Consider the following 13,874-nt stretch of genomic DNA (forward strand, 5'->3'; position numbering starts at 1 on the left):
ACTAGAGAAACTGGAGGGGGATATATAGATATTCACATGTATGGAATAGAGTAAAGTAAATGTGAGCACATGGTTTAGAGCACAGCTTAGCTTCTGAGGGGCCACGATTTTAGATAATAAAGTTAGGAGACACACTCCACTGAAAAGCATAGAAAATGACTGATATTGAAAAGAATAATGGTTACAAAGCAAGAAATAGAATGAAGTTATTTCCTTCATATGAGGGGGAAATTTTAAAAAAATCTTATGAGAAATGTCTTGGATGGAGGCTTTGGAAAGAACATTCACAAGAGAAGAAAAGCCAATATTCATCAGGAGTGCACAGGGCAGCAATGCAAACACAATGGGCTGGTCTCTACATTGCAGATCATGATTTTTGGTTGCACTTGCTTTGTTTAACATGGTGTTTAAATTTTTTTTAAATCCATCCTGATAGCTAGGTAGCTAACTAGATTTCCCTTCCTTGTTTCCTTGCTTTATTCTATCTTAAATTTCTTTTTTAATTTTTTTTCTACTTCCCTAACTCCATACATTCCTACCTATCTACTTCTACCTAGCCAACTACCTACCTACCTATTGTCAGTGTTATTGCTTATCAAATGCTGGATAATGATGATTATGATTAACTACACATTGGGGTAGGACAGAGAAACAAAAAAACCTCAGATATCTGGTGCCAAGACAGTAGTCTTCTTATTTTCATTCTGATTGATTTTTTCTGAGGACTGACATGTAAAAAGCTATCGCAAATACCCTAATGTAGATCCTGTTGAAATCAAATTTACTTTTTAAATTTTTTTTTGGCTGGTTGTGGGGCCTGAAATCTGGGCCAGGTCCTGTCCCTCAGCTCTTCAGCTCAAGGATAGTGCTCTACCACTTGAATCACAGTGCCACTTCTGGCTTTTTCTGCTTATGTGGTACTGAGGAATCCAACCCAGGGCTTCATGCATGTGAGGCAAGCACTCTACCACTGAGCTACCTTCCCATCCCATAAAAATAAACTCTTTAAAAAAGAGTAAGACAGTCGTCCTGTCTTTGGAAAAACATTTTTCAAGGACAAATTTGTGATGTGCAGGTCTCATTGGGACACATGATAACTTTAGTTCTGGGCTTTGATCTGGATTTCCACCACCCTGCATCTGTGCTAGCTCTGTAGCTTTGCCTAGCAGTTGAGGATTTGCATGAATCAAGAGCACAGCCCACTTGGCCTGAGAACTTCTTTAAGGCTGCTCAAATTCTGTGTATCAGTCAGTCCTAGTCAGCACATACCATGGACATGAGGGCCCCTGCCCAGCTCCTGGGGCTTCTGCTGCTCTGGCTCCCAGGTAAGGAACGATAGCACTTCTTCCACCCTGTGGGAGAAGTCTAGGTATAGAATCCTGGGTCTTCATGGATGGTCTCACAGTATAATTAATTGGATAGATATTTGTCTTTTGTTTCCATTATCAGGTACCAGTTGTGACATTCTGATGACCCAGTCTCCATCCTCTCTGTCTGCATCAGTAGGAGACAGAGTCTCCATCACCTGCAAGGCCAGTCAGCGTATTAGCGATGATTTACATTGGTATCAGTAGAAATCAGGGAAAGCTCCTAAACTCTTGATTTACTTGGCATACAGATTGGAAGCCGGGGTGCCATCCAGGTTCAGTGGGAGCCAATCTGGGACAGAGTTCACTCTCACAATCAGCAGCCTTCAGCCTGAAGACTTTGCAACATACTACTGTCAACAGAGTAATAGTTACCCTCCCACAGTGGTACAAGCCATAACATAAACCTCCAAGGGAAGCAGAAGTGACAGGCTGGGATGCCCCAGCTGCTTCTCTGTGTGGTTTCACCTGCTGACAGTGCTTTGCAGCTACAGCCAGGCTCTGAAGTTCAGTTGGGGATTTGGTCTGGGTGGTCAGTGACAATCCTCTCTATCTTAACTGTATTTCTTCATCTCAGCCTCACAGTCATCATCCAGACAAGGCTTCTGTTGTCATAAAAGGAACACAGATCTGTACTTCAGTGCATCTGGATTTCCACTTGGAAGGTCTCACAAGAGAGGCATTTGCCCTCCCTTTGTTCCTCTTACACTGTTGCACCCATTTGCTTAGTGAATTCCCTTCTAAGTCTGAGATTCAAGGTTCAGCTTGACCTTGTCTTGACCCATCATGACTCCTCAGGTTCTTCTTTAAAATGAGGTTGTGCTGGGCATTGGTTGCTCATGCTTGTAATTCTAGACACTTAGGAAGCTGAGATGTGAGGATCTGGTTCAAAGCCAGCCTGGCCAGAAAGCTGCGAGACTCATATCTCCACATAAATACCAGAAGACCAAAAGGGTGGCTGTGACTTAATGTGCTGGAGTGCTAACCTTGAGAAAAAGAGCTCAGGGACAGTGCCCAGGCCCCGATTTCAAGGGCTATGACTGACAACAATAGTTATTTTAGTAAAGTCCTGAGAACATTATTGCTCTGGATCATTAGCAAACACAGAGAGAGAGGAACAATTAAATTATATAATATGCTGGAAATTTTAGGAACTGGAGATCATGTTGAATGATGTAAGTCAGGATTCCAAAGCCAAATATTCCATGGTTCCACTCATTTGTTGTATGTAGAATTAAATGATGATAATATAATAATTAAATAATAGTAACAATAAAACATGGTAACATTTCATGAAAGCAAAATGGGGAAAATGTCTAAAGGGAGATAGGTAAGGGACCAAAGGCACAAATGAAAATGTATTAAGTATAATATATAATATAATGTATGTATATATACATATATTTGTGAGTAATGAAGTCAATTATATACTGTAAAAAAAACAGTAGGTGTTGGAGGGAAATGACAGTGGAAATACAAAGAAGGTAGTGAAGTTTTTCAAAGTACACTGAATTTAGTTGTAGAATGATCATTAAAAATCACCTCATGCTATTAATATATGCAAATTAAAATTAATCCTTAGGTAAAAGAAATAAAATGGCATAATTTTTCATTAAAATACTGAGATTTTCTCGCATAATTGTTTGAGAAGATTGCTTAACAAAACAAAACCAAAACTCCAAATGGAAATCTTGCCAGTTGCTATGTCACAAAGCTTCCACGAGATGCCAAAATCCACACAAAAAGAAAAAACTGAACCCTGATCTTAGAGACCTTGGGAAAGCAGGGGTGATGCTTCCCTTTTGTCCTTAGGAGCTTGAGCCTGGAGAGCTCTATTCCAGGCTTTCCTGGTACACATGGCAGCTAGGACCATGTTTATAGAAGGGGTCATGTCTCCTCATGTACACGTTCTTATTTCATATTTCACTTTGAAAGTGTAATCACACAAGACAAGGCTGACACTTCCACCAGGATTCTTGTAGTGAAATCATCAAGTATAGATCAGAAAGGTAAGGGAAGGAGGGCTGGAGATAGGCAGCCCTGAAGGGAACCTGTGCACACACCATATCCAGTTGTGGGAGGTGAGAGTGGGCTGCACTGTCAATGCTATCCCCAGCAGTGGCTCAGAGTCCTCTGCACTGAGCAGGTCACTGCTTGTGCTCAAAAGAACAGATTGGGTCCTGAGTTTCATGATGCTCAGGCTAAGGGTGAGGAAGGGCCATTGTTCCCGAGAGTTCTTTTTCGGGATCAGAATTTGAAATGATGAGTTAGACAAAGAAAGTATGTTTATCCATGTGTTAATTTGATACATAAGAACAATAGACATGTTACTTCTGCATTCTTTCATTTGTGAAGTGCTCCTATATTTTTTTTTTAGTTGGTGGATGTTTTTTTTGTTTGATTTTTTTTGTTGTTTGTTTGCATATTTTTTGCTAGTCCTGGGGCTTGAACTCAGGATGAAGGTGCGGTGTTGTCTTTGAGATCTTTGCGCTCAAGGCTAGCATTCTACCACTTAAACCATAATATCATTTCCAGCTTTTTCTGGGTAATTTATTGGAGATCAATTTATTCCTGACCAGGGAGGATTCAAACCATGATCCTCAGATCTCAGCCTCCTGAGAAGCTAGGATAAGAGGAGTGAACTACCAGAACCCCACTTTACTCTATGTTTGAATAAGGACTGGAATTAAGACTCTGTCCTGAGGGCCCTGCTGAATCTCCTCCTTTTTTCAAGCCCCTCAGAAGCCAAGGGAAGAACCCTGGAGCATCCTTTCCAGTCTCAGCCCTGCTCTGAAGTCTAGGTCTCTCAGACTTTCACCTTGTCCCAGACCTCACTTACTTTCATGGCCCAGATTATAAACATGTTCCTTTCCTGAAGCTCTTCCTTCTTTCAGTAAGATCCACAGAAAGTTCCTTTAGTCTCCTCCATCTCCCTGTCCTCAACTTCATCTCTCAGCCAGTAACTGCATCCCTCACAGCCCAGAGCAAGATCTCTGGTTGGAGGCCATTGTTTCAAACTCTTCCAAGTATTCCAGTACCTAAATCCTTTGCAGACTTGAAACTCATAAGACACATTTTCACAGTTGCTGAAGCCAGACCTGGAGTATGGATCAAGAGAATTTATGTGTTATTGCTAGAGCCTGTCTGCTTTATAATTCCACACAGGTAGATGTATTTTGTCATTCTATTAATAATTTGCCAGGTAGCCTTTATAACTTCACAGCACCCAGCTACCTTTTACTTGCTTTATTTAGTACCAGCTCTGTCCTACAGTGCATGGTAGAGAGAGCAAATCTCTTCCAGCAAAGACAGTGACAGAAATTGAGAGGACCATATGAGAAAAATAAAGGTTAAATTTAAGAGGAATGAGGGGAAGAGTATAGCTTTTGGTAGTAGGTTCATACATTATCACAAAAAGAAGGAAGAAGAGCATTGTAAAATCCTTCCTGGAGCAGTTGTGTTAGCATGTGCTGCAGAGACCATTAATGTGTTAGGAGAAGATGATCAAGTCAAGACTCAGATGCAGTTTATACAATAAATGGTAATGAAGCCATCTCTGATTGGACAATGACTTATTTGTGGGCTCTGTGACTTGGAACAACTGTGTTATTTCCTTGCACCCACAGCAGATGTTTCCATTTGTGATGTTAAGTTCCATGTGACTACTCTGCTGTTTGGCTTCAAATGTGACATCCTGCACTATACAATGCAGTGTGTCACCACATGCTGATCTCCATGTTGTGCGGCCTGCTAACTTAACTCTAATTCCACTTCCTATTGTCAGCTGTGCTTGATTCCTCATGCTGAAGAAGTCCTCTCAGAACAGTGTGGCTGCAGTTTGTCCTCACTCTGACCACAGAGCATTTTATTCCATCTGTGTCTGTTTGGATCAAATGGCCTAAATGCATTCACTAAAGAATGCTGTAGTACCAGGTACCACTGGCTCATCCCTGTAGTCCTAGCTACCTTAAGAAGCTGAGATCTGCTCAAGGTAATTGGAAGTCAGCCTGGGCATGAAAATCTATGTGCTGCTTATCTCCAATTTACCACTAAAACGCTGGAAGTGAAGCTATGGCTCATGTTTTAGAAAACTAGCCTTGAACAGAAAAGCTGAGGAAACTACCTAAACTCTGAGTTCAAACATCAGGCCAAGCACACACACAAAAAACCACTTACAACCTAAAGTATACTGGTCATGAAAGATAATGCAGGGTTAAGGAGAACAGTGAACTTGAAGTAGAGTTCAGCCATTGGTTAAAGATATTAGATACACAGAGAGAGAGTGAGGGGAGGGCGAGAGAGCAGCTTCCAGTTATTAAGATAGAAGACACAGACGTCCTCCCAATGTTTAGTAAATGTTATATTAAACAGAATTGCATGACACTTACAAAGCTAGATATGGAGCCACATGTATTCCTAAGTATAAAGAGGAAATACCTTTTATGATCTGTCCTAGAGAGAGGCAATAAATCAGAACATTCAGAAGAGAAGGAAATGAGTCATTTGTATGGGGTAAGCAGGTCACCAATACAAACAGCAGAAGACACTATAAATCTCAGATTAAAATAATTTCACTTATAATCCTTTTCAAGAGTGTTATCTCTCATAAAACTTTTTGATACAGTATGTTCACAAATAAAATTAACTTAAATTAAAAATAAAAAAAAGAAAAAAAACTTTTTGAACTCTATATTTCTCAATCTGGATAATAATGATTATTATTAATTATTTAATGTGGTTCAGGGAATTAACCTGAATGCTCTAGAATCCTGTGTCACAAAATTCACAGATACAAAATGCAGAAAAATATAAAATTGACCTCCCTTAGAAATGTTTATCTCTCATTGACTGGCTTATATTAACATAAACAGTAAAGAAAATGCTAGCAAGTCTTGGACAATGTGGGAATTAAAAACATTTATTTTTCTCACAGGACAACATTTTCTGTTCTCACATCACCAGGGAGAAACACATTATCTACAAGGAAATTGGACATCTGTGGTCTTTAGGTCTGTATTCTGTCACTGAAATCTGCCAGATTGCAGTTATGCCCAGCCCTCCCCAACTCCTGCTAATTTGCATGAGCCCAGAGCTCAGCCAACTGAACTGAGAACATCATAATAGGCTGCTCACACCCTGTGCAGGAGAAGGTTCCACTCAGCACACAGCAAGGACATGAGGGTTCTTGCTCAGACCCTGGGGCTCTACAGTTTTGGCTCCAAGTAAAGAAGGACAATGCTGGGGATTATTCATCTCATGGGTTTTTGGTTGTTTTTTTTTGTGTTTTTTATTGTGAAAATACCATACAAAGGGGTTACAATTACATGGGCAAGGTAATGAGTACATTTCTTATCAAGCATTGTTGCCTCCTCCTTTGTTTCCCCTTCCCATCACTCCCCATCCCCCACCCTGTCGTTTTTCGACAGAACGTCTTATATATCTCATTGTTTCAATGGGACCACCTATATCCCTATTTAAACGATTTATTTTTTCCCTTCCCCTCAACAAATTATACCAATATCAAATACAGTAAAAACAGGGGTTATACTGTGGGGGAGGACATACAAAGAAACAAAGAAATATCTTATAAATATGTTAGAAACAATAGCAGGAAAGAAAAACAGCCTGCTTCTTTCTGGAAGCACTTGGATAGCATAATTAATTAAATGCATAATGTTTTTCATGTTTCCATTGTCAGGTGCAAGATGTGACATCCAGTTGACCCAGTCCTCCCACTTATATGCATCTCTTGGAGACAGAGTTGTCATCACTTGCAGGGCCAGTCAGCACATTAGCAATGAGTTAAATTGGTATTAGCAGAGACCAGAGAATGCTACAAAGCTTCTGATCTAATTTGCAAATAGATTGGCTTCAAGGTTCAATGGGAGTTGATCTGGAACAGAGTTTACACACCATCAGCAGCCTGCTGCCTGAAGATATTGCCACTTTGTACTATGAAGAAGATTATAGTAGACCTCCAATAGTGATACAAGCCATTACTAAAACCTCACAGGGAAGCAGAAGTGAGAGACTGGGCTGTCCCAGCTGCTCTTCATGAGTCTCCACCTGCTGACAGAGCTGCTCAGGTGGAGTCAGTCTTTTAAGGTCACTAGAAAGTATTGGGAGGAAGGTCCTAGATGCATCGGCACACCCTAACTCTCTGTCTTACTTCTCATGTCAAGCAGCACATATCTGACAGTGCCTCTTCTGACTTACAAAGAACACACATCTGTGCTTATGTGTAGTCCAGGATGTGTTAAAATTTGTAGTCATTCAATAAAGAAGAAGCCTTTCTAGGTATGTCAAAGTAAGCTTTTAAAAGCAGGGCAACATAGTTTTTACAAAAGATTTTTTAAATACAGCATTGTAAAAGAATTGTCATTAATTTTTAAACAACTTGTGATTAATACATAATATATTTGAAGTACAGTAAGTTTTAGCATGTACACGTATTGTCCAATCATCTAAACAATGTAACTAACAAATTAGTTCAGCAACCTAAACATTTATCAATTTCTTGTTGTCAAGGGATTTTTTTTCTTCACCAATGAGATCTTTAAAAACCTTTTTCTAAACTAAAGGCAGGTACCTATATACCACCTGCACCAGAATCAACTCCAAATAGATCCAAGACCTCAATATAAAAACAGACACCTTGAAAATATTACAGGAAGGAATAGGAGAAACTCTAGGGCGCCTTAGCACAGGATGAAATTTTCTTAATAAAGACCCAGAAACACAACAAGTCAAAGAAAGTTTGGACAAAAGAGATTGCATGAAACTACAGAGCTTCTGCATGGAAAAGGACATAGCAAGCAAGATCAATGGAAAGCTCAGGGAATGGGAGAAGAACTTCACTAGCCATACAATGGACAAGGGCCTCATATCTAAAATATACTTAGAATTCAGAAAAATAAATCCCCCAACAATGAATCATCGAAGAAACAGCAGCCTGATTAATAAGTGGATTAAAGACTTAAAGAGAGACTTATCTGAAGAGGAAATAAGAATGGCCAGTAAACACATGAAGAAATGCTCAACTTCCCTAGCCATAAAAGAAATGCAAATCAAAACACTCAGATTCCACCTCACACCAGTTAGAATGGCTTTAATCAAGAAATCTAATAATAACAGATGCTGGAGGGGATGTGGCCAAAAGGGAACCCTATTGCATTGTTGGTGGAAATGTAATTTTGTTCAACCACTTTGGAAAGCAGTATGGAGGTTCCTCAAAATACTCCACATAGAGCTCCCCTATGACCCAGCAATCCCACTTTTAGGCATTTACCCAAACGATCACAAACAAGGCCATACTAATGCTACCAGAACAACTATGTTTATCGCAGCATTATTCACCATAGTTAAGCTATGGAACCAACCCTCATGCCCCTCAGTAGATGAATGGATTAAGAAAAGGAAATCTATGCCTCCATAAAAATGGCATCACCCCATTTGTTAGGAAATGGAAAGACCTGGAAAATTTATATTAAGTGGTGTAAGTCAGACCCAAAGCATCATAGGTTATATGGTTTCCCTTATCTGCAATAACTAGTATATGCCTAGGACAAGAAAGTTCTGTATGTATGACCATATAAGCTGATGTTAAGTGAAATGAACCCCAAGATAGGGACACATTTTTTTATATTTCTTGCTGTTCTTTTTAATGTACTATGTGATCATTTTTTGTCTATTTCTTTGTATGTTCTTCCCCGATAATATTTGATTCCTGTGTTCTGCAAAATGTTTTTTTTAATTTTACATATACATTTATTGTCTTTAAGTAGTTGTACAAAGTGGTAACCATTCAACAAATCAGTTTGTAAGTACAAGTGCAGTTTATAAGTATGACACCCTTTCATCATTCTCCCCCATCCCTCCTAGGCCTCTCTCAATACTCTTCTCTGAATCCTCACTCCATGTGTGAGTGACAGAGACACAAGAGAGGCCTTGAGCAAAAGGAAGGGAGGTGACCTGGCTACACATTGAATGCACTCTCAATCCACACACCAGGGTGTACGGAAGAAGCAGGATGGACTTGTAGTGTAGGAAACCTGACCCATCAGTGGCATTTGTCATCCTATGTAGATAAAGGTAAGCCATTAGAGATTCCAACAATAAATTGGAATGAAAAGATTAAGAAAGATCAGTGACATCAGTAACCAACCACCAAATGCTAAATAGACTTCAAAGTAGTTATTTTATGGATTATAAATGCTAGGAATGTTTAAACATCATTGAAGCTTCTGATCTTTCATCAAACATCTAAAAAGGAATATATGAAGAAAATAATGGAACAAATAAGGTCCCAATAGCAATATGAAAGAGACCAAATGGGAATCTGAGAATAGAAAACACAATGACCTCACATGCTTGAGTTCTTAGCTAACACATCCTGATCATCCAAAGAAACGTCTTAGATTTCCATCAGTGCAAACACCTTCTTGAAAAATGAGTTCTCACATACTTAGGAATCCCTCTCATTGCTGCACCTCAGGACAACTAGTTCCCCCAATGACATCTAAAATGCTAACCAGTCCCTCTGTCACCAAGAGATTTAAGGTGCCACAGCTCCCTCTGGGGGGAAGCTTAAATACCTTCAGTTCTTGAGCTCTCTTACATTTCCTCACAGTACCATGAGCACTTGTAGACACAAAGCTCTGATCTTACAAAACACTCATTTTAATGCAAAGACAAGACAATGAACAAATACTTCTCATTCTGTCCGGTTTCCTGAGACCCCAGCCATGCCACCCTACCTGCTCCCCTTTCACCACTCTCTCTAGCAACACTATTACTCAAGGGAATAGGGTATTGGGCATCTTGGAACACATTTTTTTAAATTTAATTTTATTTTTTTTGTGAACATACTGTACAGAGCGGTTAAAATTACATGGGCAGGATAATGCATACATTTCTTACCAAGCATTGCAGCTCCTCCTTTGTTTACCCTTCTCATCCCTTCCCAGCCTCCACCCTCCCCCCCAGTCCCAATCCTTCTCCTCCGCCCCCCCCCCCCCCCGACATTGTTAAGCTCGTTTTGGACATAACAACTTGTACTTCTCATTGTTGCAACAGGTCCACCTGTATCCTTAAATGAGTTGTTTTTCCCCATCTCCTCCACAAGTTATACTGACATCAAATATAGTGAAAGCAGGGGTTATACTGTGGGGGAGGGACATACAAAGCAACAAAGAAATAATCTTATAAATGCGTTAGAAACACATGCATGAAATAAAAAACATTAAAATACATATCTAAGGGTTCATTTTCCTGACATTACATTATATGACCTTTTCCGCTTGACTTATACATATACTAGATATTGCAAATAAGGGAAACCATGGGGCCTATGTTTCTTTGGGCCTGGCTTACTTCACTTAATATAATTTTTTCCAAGTTTTTCTTGGAACACATTTTGTCTCTTCACCTCTTAGCATGATTAGAATGAGAGGATGAGGAAACAAGTTAAAATTGAAGATCTGTGGTTCATTAAAAATGTCCCATGTGATCTCACTGAAGCCCATTTAACAAATTCATCTTCTGAATAAGGATATTAATTTTTCATTCCATCATGTCCCTGCAATTGGAAATCAGCAAACACACAGATGAGTAACATGAACCAGATCCTGACTCTTCAAAACAAACCCGGATCCCCTTGTGACAGAGCCTCTTAGACCATTTTTAATATCTCTGTTAATGAAGAGAACCAATCTTCATTTTAAGTGATTTGTTCACAGACAAAGGGAGAAAAATTATGTTTGATCAATTATATCGCTCTGATTCATAATGATACTTCCTTCAAAATGTAACTTACTTTCCTTCTTTAATCAATATCTGATGGCCTTGATCATAGATGAAAGAATGGACATATATGTTTGCTCTTCCAATGCATCTGTTATGCATTTCAGAGCTCTTACTACAAATAGCTATTGTTGTCCATAGGCAGTTTGCTTTTAAGGATGGTTAATTTAATCCCACTGCATGACAGATGATTTGCCTGTTTGAGAGGGCATTCCCTGGGCAGTGATTGTCTCCTGCATTTGTCCAAGTTGATCTTACCTGTCTTGGCCTCATGGAGAGAAACAGATCCTAGTGGTAGATAGAAGCCTGTGCGTGGCAAAGAGAATACACAGTCCTACAATTTGTTAACAGCAAGGAAAATCCTTCTCCCAATTACAGAAGTAGGACACAGGAGGACAGAGGAGAGAGGTAGGAAAAAATCTTATCTTGCTATAACAAATGAACCCCTGGATTAAGTTTTGTTTGAGCTTCCTCCTTGATATACCATTTGTTTCTCCATTCTTCTATAAACTGAAATCTCTGCCTACTACCAGTGAAATATTGCCAAATGATGAGTAAGTTCTAATGGAAGAATATATTTTATTTTACATCCTATTGTGAAAGAAAAAAAACAGGATATAATCATGGTCTTATCATTCTTAGTGACTGCACAGCAGCCATGTTTCTGAATGTCTCTCAAACTAGATTCATGCAATTTTCCTCCAGGTTATATTCAGTAGTGCATGTATGTGAACAAAGTCCAGAAGTGCCACTGTGTTCTTTTTCTAGTGACTCTTAACAGACCCATGGTTTGAATCATCATTACTGGTGATATTCATTTCAATTCTAGACTAGGTTAAGGCTGCCAGATTTCTCTGCTATATAACAATTCTTTCCCTTTTGCAGTTTATGAAAATGTGTGGAGAAGTCTTTGATCATTTTAGAATATCCAATTTCTTATGAAAATATCATAGCGAATCCAAGGATTTACAGTTGATTTAATGGTGTATATTAGCGTTTATATGGTATTCAAAATCCCTTGAAATTGGCCAGTGGGCATCCCTTGCTACCTGATTCTCTCCACTTTTTCCTTTACCTCGCATACCAGGAATTTTTGTTTTGTTTCTGGCGCAAAATGGTCCAAAATTATCTTACACTTTCTTAGTTTTGATAAAAATAAATCAATTATTTCCACAAGGGTCACTTGTTTCATTTTTTGGAGAAAGTTTACAGGTGCATTAGTGATGGTGCTATCTATTCATGGAACTAGAGCACCATTACTTCTAGGCTGTGAAAAATTATCCATCCACACATTCATTCATCTAGTCTTATACATAAATATATGTGTGAGTTTATGGTGATTTCTCCACCTGCATGCACAGCAATAGGTTATTCTGAAATACATTCTTAGACAAAGTTCTCCTCTAGTTAGATTACAATTCTTTCTCTCAAGAGTATGACTGCCGGCTCCATTGATCCCTCATGAATTTAGCCACATGATCAACTTTTTTGGATGATGAGAAACACCAGCTGTCACTGTCACTTACATGATCATAGCATACAACCCCCTCACATATTTGCTCATATATTACTCAGACTGGCACAACACTGCTGAGATGAGTCAACTTTGCATCCCATGCAGTAGTGACTTGTGGGCCCTGACAACTGCACAGGCCCATATGGATGTCCTCATGTCTCATTCCGCCTCAGCACCTTCAATGCAGCCAGCACTGCTCTTCCTCCCCGGCATAGACAATCAGCTCTCCTCACTCTTGCTTCTAAGCCCATGTTGCCTCCTCTCAATATGGATGACATTTCCATGTATTGCTGGCTCCTGAATTGTTAAAAAATTCCAACATGATCTTCCTTTCCATGGTTCTACTCGCTCTACTTGGGCCCAATGTCTTTAACCCAGCTGTTAAACACAGTGTTCTCTTCTCAAATAGAAGAGACCACCAAATGAAAGGAACATATGTAGGTTTAGGCAACTCAGTAGGCTTCAGTATATCCCGAGTTTATTTTTCTTTTCAAGAAGAATCTCTGATTCAAACACAGTAGCTTTGGTTAAGATGTTTAAAACCCAGAAGGAATATGAAGAACTCAATAATGGATATTATAAATTATACACACCCCTAGGATGGTGGAAAAGATTGGTCAAGTTTGAAGAGAAGAAAATGTCTTGCTTTTATGTATCTGCTGATGCAAGCAATTCAGAGATATAAGAGAAAACATGGCTGTGCTGCACAATTCACAAGTTTAACTACTTTCTAATCAATGTAATAGCTTCACATTCTTATTTCATCTCTAAGGATCGCATTACAGGGCAGCAGTGCTGACAAATTGCCACATAAAGATGATCAGTGAATCAGAACAATTCCCAAAGTTCCTGCTCTGGATAATAAAGGCATGTGACAAATGAGTGTTGTGCAAACGTCTATAAATTTCTGGAACTAACCTTTTAATGGATAGGTCTTGTCTCAGATAAAGAAATAAAAAGAAAAGAGACTTTTATCCTCAATGAGATCAGTGATCTGCTCCACCCACAGGAAAGAAATGTGCTGATTCTCTTCTGTGGCTACAATACAGACTGTTGCCTGACCTAAGTCTCCTGAGACTCAAATTTGTGTAGATCTACTGAGATGAGGCAGTGGTACAGTTGTGTTTAACCTTGTCCAGATGCTGATGATTTGCATGTGCCAGCAGCACAGCCCACTGTCCTCAGGACTT

The sequence above is a fragment of the Dipodomys merriami genome, unplaced genomic scaffold, assembly GCF_024711535.1.
Source record: "Dipodomys merriami isolate MVZ:Mamm:240054 unplaced genomic scaffold, mDipMer1.0.p SCAF_204, whole genome shotgun sequence".
Classification (NCBI taxonomy): domain Eukaryota; kingdom Metazoa; phylum Chordata; class Mammalia; order Rodentia; family Heteromyidae; genus Dipodomys; species Dipodomys merriami.